Raw genomic sequence first — 23,192 nt, 5'->3', positions numbered from 1 at the left:
CCTCTGAGATGAGGGCTCCCATCCCGATCCTTCAAGGAACTCCATATGGAAATACAATGACAAATCCTGTGGCACCTTATAGTCTAACAGATTTATTGGAGTATAAGCTTCTGGGGGCAAAGACCCACTTCATCAGACTAACATGGCTACCCCCTGCTGCTTGTCATATGGAAATAGGGATCCAAATGCAGGCAGCTCACTGCAAGATGATGTCCTATAGCAAAAACATCACTTAGTTATGATTTCTCTTTTGAATAAATAAGTGTTCAACCATATGCAAAGAGAAAATCATAGGAGTTAGGTGATACTTCCATTAAAATAGTTTTGAAAAATTCATCTCAATTTATATTATAATACAGTAGGAAACCTCAATCAAAATATTGGATATTGACCACTTTGTTGGTTATTCAGACATCAGTTGAGCTTCAGCAGAAGTGCACTGAAGTAGGTTATTAAAAAAAAAAAGGTGGAAAATGTCTCAGTTTGGGCACCCACACATTGGATATGCTTTTGAAAAGAATATATTGTGATTTGCTTTTTGCTATGTACTGAATCAGTGGCAGAAATGGAAATGGAGTAGGATAGGTAAATGTTAGCTCAAATCCCTTAGGGGACCTATTTTTGCTAATTCCCCCATTTAGTTTAAACTAGATTAACACATGATCACTTGAACCAATGAGGCAGTCTTCCACAACCAGTTCTTTTTTGAGGCCTTTGCTATTGAATCTAAAATGGTATCACCTCTTCTTGGTTTGGTGACTGGGCCCCACATTCTTAGGGCCTGAAATCTGTATCTAGGAAATTAAAGTCTCCCATAATCACAGAATTCCTGGTAGTAACTATTTCATTAAAAATATCAAACAGTTCTCCATCCACATTCACATCAAATCATGAGAGTCTGAAGCAGAGCTTCTGTTACCTTCCTGTCCCAAGGAGTTTTATAACCCAAATTGTTTTACCTATTCCATCATCTCTAATGTATTTAGTATATATGCAATAATAGTCCACTTCTTTTGCCTTTATTTTGTTTAATCTGAACAGTTAATACCCTTCAATACCATTACTCTAGTCATGACTACCATTCTACTTTATTTTTATTATTCCTGTAGGACAGGCAAGGGAGAGAAGGAGGAGCAGTTGTGCTCTATGTGAGGGGGTGTTATGATTGCTCAGAGCTCCAGTATAAGGAGGGAGAAAAGCCAGTTGAGTGTCTTTGGGTTAAGCTTAGAGGTGGAAGCAATAGAGTTGATGTCATAGTTGGTGTCTGCTATGGACCACCAGATCAGGGAGATGGTGTAGATGAGGATTTCTTCAGGCAGCTAAGAGTATCTTCCAAATCACAGGCCCTGGTTCTCATGCGAGTTTAATTATCCAGATACTTGTTGGGGTACCAATACAGCAGCACACAGACAATCCAGGAAGGTTTTGGAGAATTTTGGGAGTAACTTCCTGGTACAAGTGCTGAAGGAACCGACCGGGGTCATGCACAACTTGACTTGTTGCTCATGGACAGGGAGGAACAACTAGGAGGAATAGAAGTGGTGGCAACCTTGGCTGCAGTGATCATGAGATGGTAGATTTCAGGATCCTTACAAAAGGAAGAAATGTGGGCAGTAATATACAGACCCTTGATTTCAAAAGAGCAGACTTTGACTCCTTGAGGGAAGCGATGAGCAGAATCCCCTGGGAAATGAAGATGAAAGGGAAAAGAGTTTAGGAGAACTGGCAATATTTTGAAGAAATCTTGCTGAAGGCACGGGAACAAACAATCCAGCTGCATAGTAAGAAATGCAAATATGACAGGCAACTGACTTGGCTTAACAAGGAAATTCTTAGTCAGCTTAAACTCAAAAAGGATACATATAAGAAGCGGAAACGTGGACAGATGACGAAGGAGGAGTACAAATATACAGCTGGAAAATACCTTTCAGTAATCAGGACAGCAAAGGCACAATTGGAACTGCAGCTGGTAAGGGATGTGAAGGGTAAAAAGAAGCGTTTCTACAGGCATGTTGACAACAAGAGGTTTACCAGGGAAGGTGTGGAGTTGTTATTGGCTGAGAGAGGTAACCTAGTGACAAATGATGTAAGATGTACTCAATATCTTTTTTGCCTCAGTCTTCACAGACAAGGCAGCGCCCACACTATGGTGCTAGACAATGCAGTATGGGAAGGTGGAGGGCAGCCCTCAGTGGAGAAGGAACAGGTTAAGAGCTACTTAGAAAAACTTGATGTACACAAGTCCATGGGTCTGGATTTAATTTACCCAACGGTACTGACAGAAGTGGCAGGAATCACTCCTGAGCCTTTGGCCATTATCTTTGAAGACTTTTGGTGATCAGGAGAGATCCTGGATGACTGGAAAAAGGCAAATGTAGTGCCCATCTTTAAAAAAGGAAAGAAGGACAATCCAGGGAACTATAGACTGGTCAGCCTTACCTCAGTACCTGGGAAAATAATGGAAGGGAGCCTCAAAGAATCCATGTTGGAACACTTGGAAGAGGGGAAAGTGATCAAAAGTAATCAACATGGATTCACCAAGGGCAAGTCCTGCCTGACCAATCTGATTAGCTTCTATGATGAGGTAACAGGCTCTGTGGAGATGGTTAAGTCAGTGGATGTGATATACCTTGACTTCAGCAAAGCTTTTGACAGACTCCCTCAAAATTCTTGTCCATACAATAAGGAAGTATGGATTGGATACGAGGTCTATAAGATGGGTAGAAAGCTGGCTTGATGGCTGGGCCCAACAGATAGTGGTCAATGGCTCAATAGCTGGATGGCGGTTGGTTTTAAGTGGAGTGCCTCATGGCTTGGTTCTGGGGTCAGTGTTGTTCAACATCTTAATTAATTACCTGGATGAGGGACTGGATTGTACCCTCCACAAGTTTGCGGATGACACCAAGCTAAAGGGAGAGGTAGATACATCGGAGGGTAGAGAGAGGATCTGGAGAAATTGGAGCATTGGGCCAAAAAGAGAAATCTGGTGTGGTTCAACAAAGAGAAGTGTAGAGTTCTGCACTTGGGACAGAAGAATCCCAAGCATTGTTATTGGCTGGGGACCTACTGGCTAAGCAGCAGTACAACAGAAAGGGACCTAGGGATTATAGTGGATGAAAGGCTGGCTATGCATAAAGTATACCTTTGTAGTCAAGAAGGACAATAGCATATTGGGGTGCATTAGCAGGAGCATTCTGAGCAAATCTAGAGAAGTTGTTGTCCCCCCACATTGGTGAGGCCACATCTGAAGTACTGTGTGCAGCGTTGGGCATCCCAGTATAGAAAGGATATGGATGTGCTGGGGCAGATTCAGCACAGGGCAGCAAAAATGTTTAAGGGGCACATGACCTATGAGAAGAGGCTGAGAGATTTGAGATTATTTAGTTTGCAGAAGAGAAGACTGAGGGGTTATTTTATAACAGCCTTCAACTTGCTGAAAGGGAGCTCTAAAGAGGTTGTAGGGAAACTGTTCTCAGTGGTGACAGACAACAGAACAAGGCGTAATGGCCCGAAGCTGCAGAAGAAGAGGAGTAGGTTGGATATTAGGAAAAACTACTTCACCAGGAGGGTGGTGAGGTAGTGGAATGCGTTGCCTAGACAGGTGATGGAATCTCCATCTCTAGACATTTTTAAGTCCCAGCTTGATATAGTCACAGCTGGGATGACTTAATTGGGGTTCATCCTGCTTGGGGCAGGGGGCTGGACTAGATGACTGCTTGAGGTCCCTTTCAGCTCTGTGATTCTGTGATTCTATGAGAGTATGTTATTTCACTTCCTGTATCAACATAGGTCTGTATCACAGATTCTTGGCTCTGATTCCCTTGGCTTTAACATCCGACCCTAGCTTTGACCCTGCGCACTGATTTCTGGCTACCATCTCCTGCAGAGCTATGTGAAGTGAGCTTCTAGGCTTTGCAAATGGCTGCTTATTTGCCTACTCCCAAAGTTCATTACGCTAGACACGCGAGAGTTCGGTGCCAGCAGTAGAGGGTACCAGCACTGCGGAGGCCACATGGACATGCCTGTGCTGACTAACCCACACCTTGTCCTATTTCCAGTCCCTTATGCCTGGCCTCTGCAATGCCAGCATCCCTTTTTGCCAGCTCCAAACTCTCACATGGCAGCAGCGCTGAGCAGAGCTCCATGTAGACCCAGCCCAAGAAACCAAATTCTTGTTGTAACTGTTTATTTCCCAGCTTTATGTATTTGGTTTCCTGTTTTTTTTCCTCACCCTTATGTTAAACTTCAAAGGGAATAATTATGGATTATCAAACCTACTCCCATGTAATTATTTCAAGCTCCATTTTTGTATCCTTCAGGCTTTCAATCCTGCTGGAAAAGTATAACTAGTGGGGTTCCACAGGAGTCTGTTTTAGGACCAGTTCTGTTCAATATCTTCATTAACAATTTAGATATTGACATAGAAAGTACACTTATTAAGTTTGCAGATGATACCAAGCTGGGAGGGGTTGCAACTTCTTTGGAGGATAGGGTCATAACTCAAAAGGATCTGGATAAACTGGAGAAATGGGCTTAGGTAAACAGGATGAAGTTTAATAAGGACAAATGCAAAGTGCTCCACTTAGGAAGGAACAATCAGTGTCACACATACAGAATGGGAAAGGACTGCCTAGGAATGAGTACAGCAGAAAGGGATCTAGGGGTTATAGTGGACCACAAGTTAAATATGAGTCAACAGTGTGATGCTGTTGCAGAAAAAGCAAACATGATTCTAGGATGCATTAACAGGTGTGTTGTGAACAAAACACAAGAAGTCATTCTCCTGCTCTACTTTGCGCTGGTTAGACCTCAGCTGGAGTATTGTGTCCAGTTCTGGACACCGCAGTTCAGGAAGGATGTGGAGAAATTGGAGAGGGTCCAGAGGAGAGCAACAGGGATGATCAAAGGTCTAGAGAACATGACCTGTGAAGAAAGGCTGAAGGAATTGGGCTTGTTTAGTTTGGAAAAGAGAAGATTGAGGGGGAACATGATAGCAGTTTTCAGGTATCTAAAAGGGTGTCATAAGGCAGAGGGAGGGAACTTGTTCTTCCTTGCCTCTGAGGGTAGAACAAGAGGCAATGGACTTAAATTGCAGCAGGGGAGGTTCAGGTTGGACATTAGGAAAAAGTTCCTAACTGTCAGGGTGATCAAACACTGGAACGAATTGCTAAGGAAGGTGGTAGATTCTCCATCAATGGAGATATTTAAGAAGAGGTTAGATAGATGGCTTTCAGGGATAGTCTAGAAAGTGCTTGGTCCTGCCATGAGGGCAGGGGGCTGGACTCGATGGCCTCTCGAGATCCCTTCCAGTCCTACTCTTCTATGATTCTATGTTGTTTTGCTTCAACCTCAAAGTGGCAGTTCAAATTGTTGGCTTTGTTCGGTAAATTTCCAATTTCCTAACTCATGTTTCAGGAATGTAGATTGCGTAGGCTCACACTTGCCTGCTTCCTTTAGGTATACTCACTAGACAAAGGCATTTTTCTCATACTTCTCAGACCTGGCATGCAATCTGGATGATTTCCTTCTTTTTAGCACCAGAGGGATAGCCACTTTAATCTGTAGCTTCAAAAATAACAAGCAGTCTAGTAGAACCTTAAAGACTAACAAATTCTTTAGATAATGAGCCGTTGTGGTAAGACCCACTTCACATTACTGGAGTAAACAATCAGAATCCAAGGTTTATATAGTGGAGGTGGTGGGGAAGAGGGAGGGGAAAAGGCAGTTATCTGTAACTAACAGGACCAGAAGATGGAGCAAGTTAAGTAGGATATGTGCCATTCCCATGAATATCAAAGATGGGGAAATTGCCCTTTAAATGTATAAGATAATTGAGAACTCTGTTAAGGCATAATTTAAATGTGTTGAATTTGCAAATGAATTCCAATTCAGATGTCTCCTTCTGTAACCTTGTCATAAAATAATTTTGACGTAGAATGGTTACTTTTAAATCCCTTATTGAATATTCAAGAAGGTTAAAATGAGTGCTTTGTGAATGCAATCATTCCTGATGTCAGATTTGTGCCCATTCATACTTTGGTGCAGAGACTGTCTGGTTTTATCATACACATGACAGAAGGGCATCCCTGGCACATGATGATATATATCACATTAGTGGATATGCATGTGAATGAGCCTCTGACAGATGATGTGGTTAGGTTCAGTGATGGTGTCACTAGTACAGGTATGTGGGCAGAGTTGGCAGTGGAGTTTGTTGCAGGGATAGATTCCTGGGTAAGTGTTTCTGTGGCATGGAGTGTGGCTGCTGGTGAGTATTTTCTTGAAGTCAGGCACCCTTCTGTAGGAGAGGGCAGGACTGTCACCCAAGGCCTGTGAGAAAGAGGGATTGTGTTCCAGTATAGTTTGTCAATGATGTGCTGGAGGGATTTAAGCTGAGGGCTATCTGTGATGATAAGTGGTGTTCTGTTATTTTTCTTGCTGGGCCTATTGTGAAGTAGGTGACATCTGGATACTCGTCTGGCTCTGTCAATCAGTTTCTTTTCTTCCCTAGGTAGAATGTTCACAATGTGCCTCCAGTGGCACATGACCAGGATTTATCACTTAAATTGGTCACCTGCCTGGATCATTAGTTTCCCTGGTCCAGGCTGGGTACAATGGGCAATGCAAGGTGAACAATGATCCATGCCCCCCGATGAGTTACTAATGACAGGAGAGACCACAGGAAATGGAAAGGATAGAAGGGGCTCCACAGGAACTCTGAAACAGGTTAAAAACATATTTGAAAGGAAAAATATTACACTTGTTTAGCTTACGCATTTCTCATCAATATTATTGACAAGTAACATAAGAACAGCCTTACTGGGTCAGACCAAAGGTCCATCCAGCCCAGTATCCTGTCTTCCAATAGTGGCCAATGCCAGGTGCTCCAGAGTGGGTGAACAGAACAGGTAATCATCAAATGATCTCTCTCCTGTCATCCATTTCCAGCCTCTGACAAACAGAGGCTAGGGACACAATTCCTACCATCCTGCTTAACAGCCATTGAACCCTGTTAAAGTCCACATCTTGGATTATGATGTGTTAATTTACTTATATAATTTAACAATAAGTAGTAGCTATATGATCTATGCTTGATTATATCCCACACAATCAATGTTTCTCAGGACAATTCATTATATGGCATTTTCTCTCCATCCTCCATCTTACATTTGTGCTTTAATTCCACATTAAATGATATGGAGAATATTTTTAAAAGGACGTTAATGACATAAACATTGTATGGGAGATGAAGTGGCGAAATATTTCTTTAATATTTTGCTATATGTTTATTGATGGTTGATTTTCAGTCCTTTTTAGGTTTCATTATTGTGTTTCATTATATTTAATCGACTGTCAGCTGCCTAGAGTTGGAGATAGGAACTCATATTATTGTTTATCCAAATAATTCATCTTAAGTTGAGAGGAATTAAAAAAAAAATTGTGGAAATATACTGTCCTTCTTACAACCCTTACCTACACAAGAAATCACATTTATTTCAAGAGGTAGAGCCAGAAATGTGTTATAGAGCCAAACTTAAAGGCTGTAAATTGACTTTACTATTATGGATCTGGCATAAATAATGATGTTAGACTTAAAATTTGACTATGCATTCTAATTAAGGGCAATTTTGTCGTTCATGTTGAGCCTTCATTGAATCACCTAGTTTAAACAACAATAAAGCCTCAATTTAAGGACTTCAACTGTTTTATGGAGATATTTTCATGAAATTTGACCTTTTATATCCACACATTCATGACTGCTTTACCCTCTTTGAAATTATTATGTTGATGAGCTTTGGAACTGATTGTCTGACTTAACCTTTAGCAAACAGAACCACCTTCAGGAAGGCCAACAGCAGTGAATCATTAGCATTCAAGGTGCCCGGAAAAGTGACCCTATAATTTCCTGTTGTAAGAAATATTCAGAGAATGAAGACTGATGTAAACATTTGTATCATAATGACTAGCCATGGTTAAGAATATTACCCTAACCGTGATTAGGTCAGGTTATCTGGAGTTTCCCAACGTTGCTAATGTTATAACCCTGCATGATGAGGTATGCACCCAGCAAATTTAAATCATATAATCTGTACCTTTGTTAGTCTTTATGATCCAAATTCTGCTCACCATTTTACTAATGCAAATGTGTATCACTGAAGAAAATGGAGCTACTCTGGAGTTGCAGTATTGTGAATCACAGCAGATGTTAACCTGATACGACAATGTTTGTTTTAGAATGGCCTCTCTTTTTTACATATTTTTTTACATTAGCCTTGCTGAAGAGCATAGGAAAATGAGAGACAGAAATATTATGCATTTAACGGGTTCATTTCCTAAGAGAACAGAACCTTTCTGGAATGATATCCCTTGCTTTACAGAATAATACCACTATTTAAATAGGCAGTCACTTTAGGTATAGATAGACTGCAGTTAAAACTGCAACAGGACTGTGCTTTCTGACATGGGCTTGCAGAGCTCACACTAGGGAACTGTTTAATTGCTGTATAGATGCTAGGACTGGAACCCTAGCCCTAGAACTCTGAGAGGTGTGCAGTGGGAGGGGGCAGAAATCCCAGCTAAGGCGGCAGCCTAAACCTGAACAGTTTCACTTCAGTTTAAACAGCCTGTAGCCTGAGCACCCTGAGCCTGAATCTGGCAGCATGAAGACACCTGCCAGTGTCTACTTGCAGTATAGATGTACTCGATACATAAATTCATTTGCACCCAAGAAAAACTTCACTGCAATTGAAATCATGCTATTAGTGTGTGTGTCTACACTAGGAAATAACTTTGAAATTAACTTCAAAGTTAAGCACTGCATCGAAATAGCCAGCAGAGAGTCTACGCACATTTTCCCTTACTTCATAGTTAACTTTGAAGTAGGGATCCCAACTTCAAAGTCCTTACTTCATTCCTGGGAATGGAGTAGTGCCCTACTTCAAAGTTTGACTTTAAAAAAAAATTAAGTTTAACTTAGAAGTAGGGTGTGTATCGACGTTCTGCTCTGAAGTTGCTTTGAAGGATTTCATGGAGAGGTTATGAAGAGTTAAACTGAGGAATGGGCAATTCTGGTGATGAAAGACAGGAGAGTCCCAGTGCTACTGCCATGGTCTCTAGCAGCATCAACAGCAACAGATGTGTAGGCAGAGGGACACAGCCAAAATCCAGTGAGTGCCAGGAAATAGAGAGAGCAGCAGAGAGAGAAAGAATGTGAATTACAGTGACCCTCTTAGAACTGGAGAGGCCATATTAGGAGGGAAGGAGGCTCACAAGGAACATGACTAAGATTGGCAGGATTAGAGCTTGGTGAAGAGAGGAAGGTTTGAGAGACTTCAGAGATAGCAGAACAGACAGCCATAGGCACTAAGGTCTTTATTCCCCTACTTGTTATGCAGTGACCAGGGTACCGCTACTGAATGAGAGCAAACCGTCTGCTGATAGGCAGGCATATGATCTCTACAGTGCTGTATTCAGTTAGAATTGGTGTCTTGGCTTTGATCTGTTGCACCTACGGAGAATAGTATGGAAAAGCCCATCAAAATGTAGACTCACAGGAGTCAGGCCATTACTCCCCACACTTCATAGTTTCTGTGTCAATGAAGGGGAACTAGAGGGATAGAAGACATGTTTTACAGTCTTTTAGAAGAGAAAAAGAACATTACTAGGTCTAAAAGCAACAATGACTCAAGCAGACAATATCAGAAATACGATCTAGTGAAAACAAGAAGCACCTCAGCAAGGCTACTGACCCGAACGATGCTCTGAATTTTCTCCTGTCTTACCTCTTAGCTGAGACAGAAGTATAACCAAAAGCCTTCCATGAATACTGAGTGAGTGCTTTGGCATTATACTAAAGTTAGCCTGCAATGCCAACCCAACAGCAATTTTATTGTTAATCAGATTTGAAGGAACAAATACAAATACAAAGACATTTCAGCTCTCTCAAGAGCTCCGTGACAATAACTCACAAACTTTGTGATTTTTTTAAAAAAGAGTACAAAATTAGATCATAAAATATCATCATCTTGTGCCAAATATGAAAAAATATTAGAAAAAGGGCAATGATACCAGATGGGAATAGATGCCCATCTGAGGTGATTTGGGGAATCTGTCTAAACTCTGGTTCATAGTATGGTTGTTTTTATGAAAACTCCTGTATCATGGAATGAATCTGTATCTACATGTGTCTGCCATAGGCTGACAGGACATATAATGTGTGCACACCAGAGTGGGGACAATGAAGAACAGTTACACTTAATGACTATATCTGACTGGTTAATATCTCAAATAGGTTAACTAGAGCTAGGAAAAATTCCTTCTTCTACTGCTCTGCAGAGGCTGGTTTTTGGAGAGGGGAGAAGTCCCAGCCTAGACAGAGACAGAAGTGACATGGCATGGATACAAAAAGGACTCAGAGAAGTCTCAGCGCCACACAGTAAACAGTGTGAGATGGGAAAAGAAATGCATGGTCTTGTGGCAGGGAAGAGGATGGGAAGCAGTTTTGCTTTGGACCACACAAAGTCATAGAAAACATAATGACCTAGAAGTTGAAGGAAGCTGTATGGTTCATTAGTCAAGACATGAAATGTAGCAGAAGGCCCTGGGTGCTCCCAGAAGATGTGGACCACAGCCCGAAGAAGGCTCCAGGGTGGTGAGGAAACTAAAGAAGAGAACTGTGAGAAGGATTTATTATTTTAGAATAGATGTGGGGATTTATTATTTTATTAAAGAACGAGCAATGATGTTTTAGCATCCTGCCTAAAGTCTATCCATGTTTGGTCTGTGCACACTTAGAAGTTAAGTGTGTGTAGATGCTATGCACACCTTGCTTTGAAGTAAGGGGTCTGCTAAGGAGGCAGCCCCCTCACCCGAGGACGAAGACAGTCTGGCCAGCCTAGGTAGGGCTCTATGGTCCCTGCTGACCGCCTTAAAGGAAGCAGCTCCCTGGCAACCCCAGACAGGAAGCTGAGACTGTGCCACAAGCAGGAGCAGCACAAGCTCTCCCTTGGACTGCCCCTGCTTGAAGCACCAGCCTGCCTTTGCATCCCCTGGTCACCATGGCAGCATGCCAGGATCCCCCTGCCCCTCTGGGGACACTGGACGATGAGTCTGAAGGCTCACAGTGCACAGGCAAGGCCTGTGCCAGGAGAGCACCCTCCTGGACTGAGGAAGAACTGAAGGACCTCCTCACTCTTTTCGGGGAGGAGGAGGTCCTTCGCCAAACCAGTGCCTGGCAGAGGAATGCAGCGGCTTTTGACAGGCTGTCCAGCAGCCTCGCCACCTGAGGCCACTCCAACCACATTGGCAGCAGCATCTGCATAAAAGTTAAGAAACTCTGCCAGACCTACATCAAGGCCCGTGAGGCTGCCAACTGGTCGGGAGTACAGCCCGTCCACTGACCCCACTACCAGGAGCTACCCAGTCTCCTGGGACTGAGGGAGGTGGCCATTCTGGAGGACCTGGTAGACACTGCCAGTCCTCCCCCTGTGGACAGCGAGGATGCGGTGAGCCTGTCAGGAACCATGAGCTCCCCACGCAGGGAGAGGATGACCAAGACCGATGGACATGATGAGGACTAGAGCAATGGGACCCTCATCATCGCCTTTTCCTCCGGGACACCCAGCAGAGCCTCACTGAGCCAAGCTCTTCCTGAGACCCGGGAGACTGCAGCCGGTACATATGTGAAGAGCAGGATGTCACCAGGGATGCGCCCCCCCCCGCCCAAGAACAGCCCTGCATCCCACACACCTGGGGGTGGAGGAGGAAGAGGGAACACAGACAGACCCATGCCAAGTGGGAACATCTGGGCACCTGGGATCTCAGAGGTCTCATGAGCTATCAGCCTGCAGGGGAGTGGGGTGGGGACAACAGAGTGGGGGACCCACCCCCTGCCAGTGTTGGGACCCAGCACTAACAGGCCATCCATCCTCCTGTCCTCTTCTGTCTCCACAGGTCCATCTCTGGAAGGTGTCACAGCCCACCAGGCCTCCCCACCAACGACCCTGGAGAGATGAGGAGGTGCTGCCAGCTGGGAGGTTGTGTGGGAGATGACCAGGGTGCTCTGGGACCAGCTGGCAATGGAGCAAGAGGTGTGGGTGCAGCTGGCCAGGAGCCATATTGCCATGGCCCATGCCTTGGCCACCCACCTCATCCAACATCCCACCCCGTTGCCAGCCCAGCCTGTAGCTGCACTCCCTGGCCAAGCCCCAGTGCCTCCCCCACACACCCTGTGGAGGCAGAGCCTATGGGACTCCCACCCCAGCCCTACCTCCCTATGTTCCCAGCCCTGTCCCAGCCCCACAGGAGACCCCAGACTCAGGGTGGTAGGGGCAGCTGTGGCCAATGCAGCTCCCAGCCCCCCACACCCCTGAGTGACTGAGTCTTCCCCCATCCCAGCCCCCCCTTCCAATTCAGTTCCCCTTCCAGCCCCCACACCCTCCCTCTGTGGACCATTCCCCCCATGCAATGTAAACAGTTTCACACATTGTTGTGTTCTGTTGTCTCAAATACATTTATTCCCCAAAGTAACATTTATTCTTCCCACCCTAACCCCATCTCCCTGGTGCTTGGTGGGAGAGTGGTGAGGTGGGGAGCATGAGGGGTAGGGGAGTACGGGGGCTGTGGTGGGGAATGTAGCTGGGAGGGTCAGGGCAGGCCCTGGGCGAAGGCCTTGCACAAGGTGTCATGGACCCTGAGTCCATCCCTTTGGGCCTCTTGGCATGGGACAGTGGACAGCTACAACCCAGCCCTAGGTAAAGGGCTCCCGCCAGCCCTCTACAAGTTTGTGGAGGGCACAGCCAGTGGTGATGACCACAGGGACCCACAGGGTGGGAGGCTGACATCCAGCCTAGTGAAGAGGCTGCGACACCTCCTCTTCAGCCTCCTAAACACCCGCTCAGCTGTGTCCCTGGCATGGTTGAGGTGACCATTAAAGGTGTCCTGGGCTGGCATTGAGAATACAGTATAGTGCTGCCTGAACCATGGGTGCAGGGGTACGTGACGTTGGCCAGGGAGCCATCGTGATGTTCCCGAGTGGGAGCTCCTGCAGGGGGACATACGTCCCCTCCTGCATCCAGTGTCCCAGCCACAAATTCTGGAACACCCACGCATGAAGGACGCTGCCCAGCCATCTCATGCACACATCCAGCAAACGGCCTCTCATGTCCACCAGGGCCTGGAGTACCACCAAGTGGTACCCCTTCCTGCCAATGTAGGTGACCCTGCTGTGGTCTGAAGCCTGGATTGCCATGTGCAACCTGTCCAGAACTGTGAAAAAATTGGGGAAGACCAGGCCCATGAACTTGGTGAGGGTGGCGTCCAGGTCCCCCAGGGTCATGATGCGTCACAGGAGCACCCTGTTGATGGTTTGGACGATCTGCGGGGGTGGGGGGGTAAAAAGACAGGTCCATGAATGCCTGAGGAGGAGACTTCCCCTGCCCTCCCCTTCCCTGAAAGGGGTAAATCATGCAAAAGTTCCTCAGCCACCACTTGTCATCCCCGTCTTCCAACACCAGGCAGTCCCACCACTCAGTGCTGGTGGTGAAGACCCACTGGTGCTGTATCGGGGGGATGCAGAGGAGAAGCAGTAGGGCCGTGGCCAGGGCCTGCAGGCTGGGTCCCATGAAGGTGACCCTGCTGTGCCACTGAAAGAGCAGGGCAACCAGCATGGCCAGCAGGGTAGAGAAGACATCATTCTCGGGGTTAGTAGGGGCAGGCATGATGGTCAGCTCTTCTTCCCAGCACTTGCTCTGCTGCTTTCCTCAGCCTGGTAGTCAAGAGCTTGTTGGCCATGACCCTGTGCCTGCATCATTTCCTGGCCCCTGGGAGGGTGAGGTTCTGTGGCCTGTAATGGACCAGAAGTCAGACTAATCATCATGGTGCCTTCTGGCCTTAAAAATAAAATCTACGAGTCACATAGCAACTGTATGAAATATTCTATACATTTTACCAGACAACGTGGCAAAGTATTAGTTTCCTTGATTTTTGGATTGGAACTTGTCAAAGTCCATTATGACTAACACTCTGAATATAGGTCATAACGGGCACCCAATTAAAGTCTACCTTTTGTATCAAAACTTAATTCTGGAATCCATCACTTTTCACATTTCTTTTTTTTTTTTTTGCTCAAAGATACATTATGATGATATTTCTTTGGTTATCTTATCTTTTTTTTTTGTTATTTCTTGTTATTTTTACCTGAAATGTGCAATTAACCCTATGTGCATGTGTCCTTTTCCGGTCCTGATTTCATTAAACCTCTATCAATTAACAAAAAAAAAATCCAATTTTAAAAATGGTAATTTGGTTACTGCTCACAAAAGGGATAGTTATTAAAAATAAGACTTTTTTTACTCACACATTGTGTGCATGAATCTTTTGATGTGGTACTATAGGAAGTGTGGCATATATTGCGGTACAATTAACCAAAACTGATCTGACATATGCTATTATTGCACAATGCACATAATGATGCTGTAATTATTCTGATGATAGTATCTGAGCAAGTCTCTCTCACATGCGTGGTGATTCATTGTTTTTCAGATAGAAGAAAAACTAAGTGAAAACAAAGCAGTACCAAATACATGAATGAATAATATATTCAATAGAATTAAATAAAGACATCTTCAGAAGAGGCAGGGTAAAGGAAATCATAACTTATGTCACATATTATTTACCAAGAAATGATGCTAGACTTTATTGCAGTTTGCACTGACTGAACTGAGCACAATGTCCTCTCTAAAATTACTCTCAAATGGGAGGTAAATCTAGGTACATATATCATATGAAGTATATGTTAATGCAATTTTATTACCGGAGATCCATCAGCCTACTCCACAATGTAATAACCCATGCATAAAATTCCAGTATGGTTTCAAAAGTTGAGGGTCTGACTTAGCTATGAGAAGGCCTAGACTTCTTAAGCACATTCCAACAGGTGGAAGACCTCTTGGGTTTTGTATCTCCAAAATACAGCAATTGCTCCCAAACTACTGTGGTAAAGAGATGGCAAATGCGAGGTGCCACCAGTGCTAGAAAATTGACTGCACAGAGATTTATTGCATTTCCACCCATTGCCCTAATGGAGATGAAGATTCTTGCCACTATCTCCGCAAAGCACCGACTGATGGAGTTGTTCCATATAACGAGCAGCCTCTTGAATCCTGACACTCAGTGACAAGTGTGAACTTTTCTGAGGGAAGTCATCAGCCAACAGGAATTTTCAGATGAAGCCAATGTGATGCAATCTTATTTGGGCTGCTTTTGAAAATATTCTTCTCTTTCAAAATGGCTTCTTCAAAGCGTGGCATATTAGTGTCTCTGAATTTGTCCTGAAGGATGAAATTATTTGGGCTGGTTTTTATCATGGATATATATTATTCCCTGTAGTTGAAGTTTAACCTTTTTCCACAACCTAGTTAATGGTCAAGATAGGGTCAGTCTCCTGAGAAATACAATATCAGGAATATTTTTTCTGAGTGTCTTTAGACTGAGGAACTCCAGGAGCATAATTGCAATTTTATTACAAGTCCCTTTATTAAGAAATCCACTGAATACATAAACAAAAACAAACTCTGAATTACTACAGCAGCTAAAGAGTACATAGTGTTTATCATCTTCATCATCACCATCATTATAAGGGTTTGTCATCCTGATGTCTCCCCATATGTTATTCTGAGCACACAGGCTGGACAACACTTTATATCCTATATTACAGTCACACCTACTAAAGCTCAAATATATGCATCAGGGTCAGTTTTCCTTATGCATTCCTCCACACACCATTAATTTAGGGGCACCCCATTTCTCATATGTTATTCCCTTAGTTTTCATTGTTATCATTAACATCTACACCAGTGAGTTACCATAGTAACCTGATGTTATTACAGAATATTGTGAAATATTAATATAGGGCATCCTGCAGTATTAACTGTCACATTGCATTACGTTTTCCATTTTATGGCTGCACCGTCTTCAGAAAACCAGTACTTACTACGTCTTTTGGTTATCTTTCAGTCAACTCATGATACCAAACTGATGGCTAGATGTTACAATATTAACATTTATATTCACGTGTAAATCCTAGATATACTTATTATATATTCTTGGCTGCATTTGTCTTTAGTGCTTACAGGTTTGTTAATTCCGAGGAAGTATGTCTAATTATACACCAGAGCTGTGTCTACACGTGCACGCTACTTCGAAGTAGCGGCACTAACTTCGAAATAGCGCCCGTCGCGGCTACACGCGTCGGGCGCTATTTCGAAGTTAACTTCGACGTTAGGCAGCGAGACGTCAAAGTCGCTAACCTCATGAGGGGATCGGAATAGCGCCCTACTTCGACGTTCAACGTCGAAGTAGGGACCGTGTAGACGATCTGCGTCCCGCAACGTTGAAATTGCTGGGTCCTCCATGGCGGCCATCAGCTGGGGGGTTGAGAGATGCTCTCTCTCCAGCCCCTGCGGGGCTCTATGGTCACCGTGGGCAGCAGCCCTTAGCCCAGGGCTTCTGGCTGCTGCTGCGGCAGCTGGGGATCCATGCTGCAGGCACAGGGTCTGCAACCAGTTGTCGGCTCTGTGGATCTTGTGTTGTTTAGTGCAACTGTGTCTGGGAGGGGCCCTTTAAGGGAGCGGCTTGCTGTTGAGTCCGCCCTGTGACCCGGTCTGCAGCTGTGCCTGGCACCCTTATTTCGATGTGTGCTACTTTGGCGTGTAGACGTACCCTCGCAGCGCCTATTTCGATGTGGTGCCGCGCAACGTCGAAGTTGAACGTCGACGTTGCCAGCCCTGGAGGACGTGTAGACGTTATTTCGATGTTGGCTTCACGTGTAGACGTAGCCCAGGATTCCTAGCTACTACATGTCATTACTGGCAGCACTGAAGAGTTTTCCTCTTCTAGACAATGTGGGCAGGTTGCAAAGACCCTGTTTGGTAGCTGGTGTCTGAGCGTAGACGTGCTAAAAGAAACATTTTAAGCCTCAGTGGAGCTCACTGATTTCCTACAAAAACAAAAAGCAAAAAACAAAACGAAAACAAAAAACCTTTGTACTTGTTTATGAAGCTGATAGTTTAGAAATCATATCTTTCACTTCAGTCATGAGGAGTGTAGGAGGAATGGGTACATGTGATCAGCACTGCTGAATTCAGAACAAATGGAACTGATTAACTCTTTAGAGATCAGAGAACAGCACACAAATCATGAAGATACTGTTGGAGGGGTTTATGAAACCCACTATAAACTACTGATTTCTTAATTTTAAGTAGTTTGCCTTGTTGCTTAGGAATATAGCTCACGACAAGGGCCTCAGTGGGCCTTTGAGGAGAAGTATGCTGAGGAGAAGAGGCATTTTGTGAGATAAGGACTATTGCCTGTGGAGATAACATGAGCACTTTGCCTCACAGCCCCTTCCCCTCAACACCTTTCTCTTTGGATGCTATTCTTGTGGGAGGTATTGAAAACAATTTATCACATTAGCCACAAGCAAGTAAAGTTCCACGAACTCCAGTCACCCATAAAAACTACAGATAAACAGGATTTAGAGCAAAACAAATGAGTGGGCAGTTTACCAGGCATTTTAATAGGAATTTGCAGTGCTGTGTTTCTAGGACCAGCAAATGCCATTTGAGAGTATAAATATTCGCTACCTGCAACATCCCTTCCTCTCTTTATGTGACCTAAAATGATGGCCTCCATTGAGAAGAGCTAGCATTTACTGGTTCCAAGGAAAATGAAAAGCAAAAAATGTGCTATTTACTTCTTTGAGGTAAATGCCCAGTTCTCCATGTGTTATATGAGCAGAGAACAAGGGAAAACATTTGCGTAGCAGATGGTGCCTCCTGATGGCTTTACCCTTCGGACTGAAATATTAGTCTGTCTGCTGCTGACTACATTTTCAAGTTCTTTATTCATTTATTATTCAGGTACAATCCCTTGCTGAATTATAAAGATGTATATGTAATATGTTGAGGACTGGCAAATTTAAACTCAGGGTCTATAGAATTCAGAAATGTCTGAGGCAAGGGTCAGCAACCCCCAGCATGTATGCCACGAGTGGCACACAAGCCAATTTTCATTGGCATGCAAGGCAGGAGCTCAGCCCCAATTCCTCCTCCTCCATGAAGCTGGGAGCTTGTTGCCTGTGGGTTAAGCAAAGACCACCTAATGCTACCAACCACCACCTCAGGGTAAAGTTCTTCATCTTAATTTATATGTTAATGAAACTATTGTAAGTAGGACTATTAGGGACTTTGAAAAGCGTTGCTAGTGCTCCACTCATGTACAGAGGTAAAAAGGTCAAATTTTGTCACTCTGCCTCAGAAGGATTGCTGACTCCTGGTCTAGGGTAAGAAAAAAGCAGTTTGTGGTAGGCATTTCTTTCTTGGAGGCTATGAGAACCACTATGTACAAGAATGTGCTTGGAGACAAATATGAGTCATGAGCCACAGTACCTGAGGAAGGCAGGTATGTTAGCTCAAATACCCTCTAGGGAGGTGCGGTTGCAGGTGACACATTTTGTCACTTTTTCTTTTTTAATGGCAAACTTATACTGATGTGAATTATTTAGAAAAAAGCATAGGTTTCTGCCACGGTCTGGAAATGAAGATGTCCAGAAGAAAGGCAGGTTCAGAAAGGAGAGCTAGTTTTTCTGGCTTTCATTTTATGTTTTAAAGGAATATCATGGAGGAAATAGCTAGAGGAGGAAGAAGCATGGACACAAGATAATCTGATTTCTAGAAATTATGCATTTGAGAGCCTCGGCCCCCAGCCTTGAAAGGAAATGAAACAGTTGTCATTCCTATCTTCAGATCCCTGGCAAGTTCTGTGATCTCTAAATACCTCAGTATTTTTTCGCTCCTCCTGCCCCCCAGTAACAACAAATCAGTTAGGAAAAACTAAAATGAAGATGTAGCAGCCACTGAAAAATGTACATTTCAGAAGATGAAAAGTACTAAAAATAATTTCGAGAAAGATAAGCTTGTTGTGGTTTATGGTTCAAAGACCATTATAGAGGAGCCTTGTTTTTGTAGACTAAAGGTAACTGATTTCCTTTACTAGTCAAGAAGCCTCAGTTTCAAATCCTGAACTCATCTTCATAGTAGCTAAAGCTTATTTTGTCTTGGTCTTTGGAGCACTTTGGATGTAATTTTGAAACAGGAGGTGCAGAGACATGAGAAATAGAAAAGAAATTAAAAATCCCCTCAAAACAAGATTTAGGTTAGGCCGTTAGAGAAGGTCCAAGTTGTTTTTTATTTCAACCACATTTGTTTGACTATCCACAGTTTCCAGGTTTGATCATAATTGGTCATCCAATTTAGGGTTGGGACAGAGGGTTGGGACAGACACTACCAATTTTAGCTATTTCAGGAAGCTGAAGTCAGCAAAGTTAATTGGAAATAATGTAGATATTGTAACAATGAGGATAATTAACTATTGGAACAGATCACCCAGGGAGGTGATAAATAAGTTGCTAAGCTAGATGCAGAAAAAAATTGTATGAAATCTATGGCCTCTTTTATGCTGGAAGTCATATTAGGTTATCACAATGGTTCCTTCTGTCCTTAAGGTTTACCAATCTGAATCTTTTCTGATGGAAGAGGTTAGTGTTTTGATTCAGGTCAGGGGCATGTTTCCCTTGGAAGGACTTTTTGAGAGGTACTTTCATTATTGTTCTTAATATGGTTGGCAACATTTTAAACCTACTTCAGGCTCTCTGTGAGACCCTAAGCTACAGTCTAGAACTGTGAGCATGATATTGTCCTGGCACCTCTGCAATCCCACTAGAAGCTCAGGCTGGGTATCTCTGGTGGGACCCTGTGAAGCCGTGAATGGCAACTCCTCACAGCTAGAGTGATAAGAGAGAGGGCATAATAGGCACCTATGTAAGAAAATTCCAAATATCAGGATTGTACATATAAAATCTGGACATCTGATTATCCTACTCATACACCACCGGTTGAATACTAGTATATCAAATAAGGAAGCCAGGAGAAGGAGCTGTATGAGCAAAAACCACAAACTGTGCCTGCTTCTGCTCCAGATCCTGCTCTCTCTAGTCTCCAGTTCCTGATCCTGATTTGTCCTTGACCTTGCTCTCTGATTTCTGTCTGTAAGGTGGGGTCTGACTCTGATATCCTGGTAACGAGACCTTCCCTAACTCTGCCTGCCCTGTGCCCTGCCTCAGACTCTGATTTCATGGCATCTGACCTGCCCTGAATCCTGACTCCTGCTCTGGCCCCTAAATCAGACCACCCACATTCTGCTTGTTACACTGCCCAGGGTAAATAAAAGAATGCATAAATAAGTCATCCACAGTTTGCTAGGTTTAAGACAGTTCAACAAAGGACAAATGAATGGACCTTAGCCTTCAAAGCTTCTTACTTTCTCCCTGCAAACATCCGTCCTTTCCGTTTTTAGTATTCCAGTGCCATTTAATCCTGTTGGTCTAATGAGCACACAGTGATAACCCCATACTATTTGTGAATAGGATAACAAGGGGGTTTTATTATGCCTGCACCTGGGGATTTTCAGAGAGGTCTAATTTGCCCGTGGGAGTTGGGCACATCATGGCCCTTACTATCTTTTAACTATCTTTCAATATTTCCACTAGTAATCCAGCCTCACATAAAAAAAAACTATATAACCCTTTTCACCGAAGCCAGAAGAAACACTCAAAATTTCTAGGTCAATATTGCAGATTAGAGCTGGACAAATAACTGTTTCCCTCCCCCCTCTTGCTGGCAAAAAAAAAAAAAATCAGCCAGACTCCAAATCTCCAAATATTTTCTGACAAATCAAACAAATATTTTCACTCAGGTTCGGATCATTTTAAACATTATTAACTCAGAGCAACTTAAAGAAAGCGGCTAGATGATGATGATTTTGTCCCACTCCCAGTCCCAATAGCCAGGGTACTCACACAGGAGTTCTTTTCCCTGCTTCAGTAACTATTTAATTGTTTATACCAACTGGAATAGCTCCCACAGGAAGGACTGGCCATCCCACCCCAGCATTGCTTGGAGCTTAGGGTATTCACATGGGATGGGAATATCCAGGACCAAGCTCCTGTTCTGAAGTGGAGATTTGATCTGGGGTCACTCAAGCTGTGGCCGCAATACCCCATCTTTCGGAGGGTGCATGGTAATGAGGCACTTTGGCAAATGCTAATGAGGCACTTCCATGAATATGCAGCACCTCATCAGCATACTGGTGGCTTCACGCACTTTGACAGTGCCCCTTTCGAAACTCACGCCACCCGTGCAGCCAAACACCTTTCAAAATGACCCCTTGATTTTGAAAGCCACTTCTTCCATTTGGTTTTGGGAAGAAGGGGCTTTTGAAATCAGGGGGTCATTTTGAGAGGCTCCCAGCTACATGTCAATGTGCATTCCAAAAGCAGCAGTTTCAAAGCGTGTGCAGACATCATTATGTATATTCATGGAATCGCCTCATTAGCATCTGCTGAAATCCCTCATTACCACGCCCCTTCCAAAAGGAGGACTTAGTGTGGCCACAGCCTTACATTGCTGATGAGTGCCCTTAAGCACTGTTCTCTCATGTATTAGGGAGAGCACTACTTCGACATTTACTAGTATTGTAAATGGCAGGTAGGTTCCCTCATGTTCTGAATTTGTGAAAAAGTTCCAGTGAATTGAAAATTGTGTTATTTTAGAAAATAATTATCTGAAAAATGTTGCCCAATTTTACTGCATATGTAACCCACACACCTATATGTGGTTAACTGCCCTATGTAGTGGCAACTAGACCACATCACAGATAAAGAGTAAAAGTCCTCTAGAGCCTAACCTGAGTGTCAGCCAGCCTTTAGCTCAAGCTGTAGTGGTGCCTGCACTAAGCTCCAGACGTCCCAGGTATTTGAGTCCACCTGTAGGCAACCACCTGAATGCACTAGAAAAAATCTTGAGTTAATTTCAGGCAAAATTTCAAAGCCCAATGGAAGAGATTCCCAAGCCTCCTTGGGCTTTTTACATTGGGGAAGAGCAAGAACAGCATAAAATGTCCCTAGAATGTTGGATCTGGCCAGGAGAGAACTTCCACTGTTCTCTCTGGGCTGAGGAGAAAGACTACAGAGAGCCTTTTGAGGACCTGTGTACAACTCTTTAGAGGCAGAGGTTTATGGTTGAGCCAGAAATGGTGGGGCCACAGGACTAGCACATGTGCATATAGACATCTGGGGCTAGGGCATAATTTAATCCTTCCAGCAAGGCTGTGTAAATTAAGACAAGGGCTGCTTGGAACCTGGATCAACATGACAGTGAAAGTGTGAAAAGATGGTTTAAAACTTTAGGACTCACGCCTTCTTCCAAGTTTTCAAGTTCTCTCTTGCACCTGTGAGAGGCCAATCACTCATTTTCTGATTTATTTCAGAAAATTCTCTACTGTGGAATAAAATGATCCATTCAACATTACAGGAATATAGTTTTCTTTTAGGGTAAATTAGGAGGAGCTTAACTGTAAAAAAATTTTTTTCTTTTTAAATGTACTGTTCATTGTGGCAGTTTCGCATGATTCTAAATTCACATTTTGTTATTTTCCATGGACACTAGAGATAATCCACTTTCTCTCAGTTATAATGGTAGTTTTTTATACTAAAAACTGGCAGTAGGCAAAGCAAATAATTTAGTAATGAAACAAGCTATTGCTTCATTTTCTGTCTACACTCACTTCTTCTAAATATCTGTTATAATTCCTATTCTTTTAAGAAAGTCTTTTAAAAATCAGGATCAAGGTAGTATGATATACTTTTACTTCAAATGTAAAGTAACTTAAAACAACATTTACAACTTGCAATACTTGCAAAGTCACAGCATTTTTTTAATACTATACAGAGTACACTTTTGTGTTTCAAAAAGTAGAGGAGAAATAACATTTCCAAAAATGCCTATGCATCTTAGGAACTCTTGGGAGTCTAATTTAGGGAACAAGTACAAGTTCACCCAATTTATGCTTCATTATTTTTGCCTTATTTATATAAGTCGTCTGAATTATTGTTACACATTAACTGTTCATATTGATAAACCCTAAATCTCTGAAGTCACATAGGTACTTTTGAATATGTTACAAAAAGCTATATTACAAGCTGTCCTGGTTTGCCTAAAAATGCATTTAGACAAAATGGTACAACTTTGGGTATGGAAACTCATATCTCTTTAAATCCAGGATACAGTGGGCCATTG

The sequence above is a fragment of the Carettochelys insculpta genome, chromosome 3, assembly GCF_033958435.1.
Source record: "Carettochelys insculpta isolate YL-2023 chromosome 3, ASM3395843v1, whole genome shotgun sequence".
NCBI lineage: Eukaryota > Metazoa > Chordata > Testudines > Carettochelyidae > Carettochelys > Carettochelys insculpta.
Note: the sequence above shows the minus strand (reverse complement) of the source record.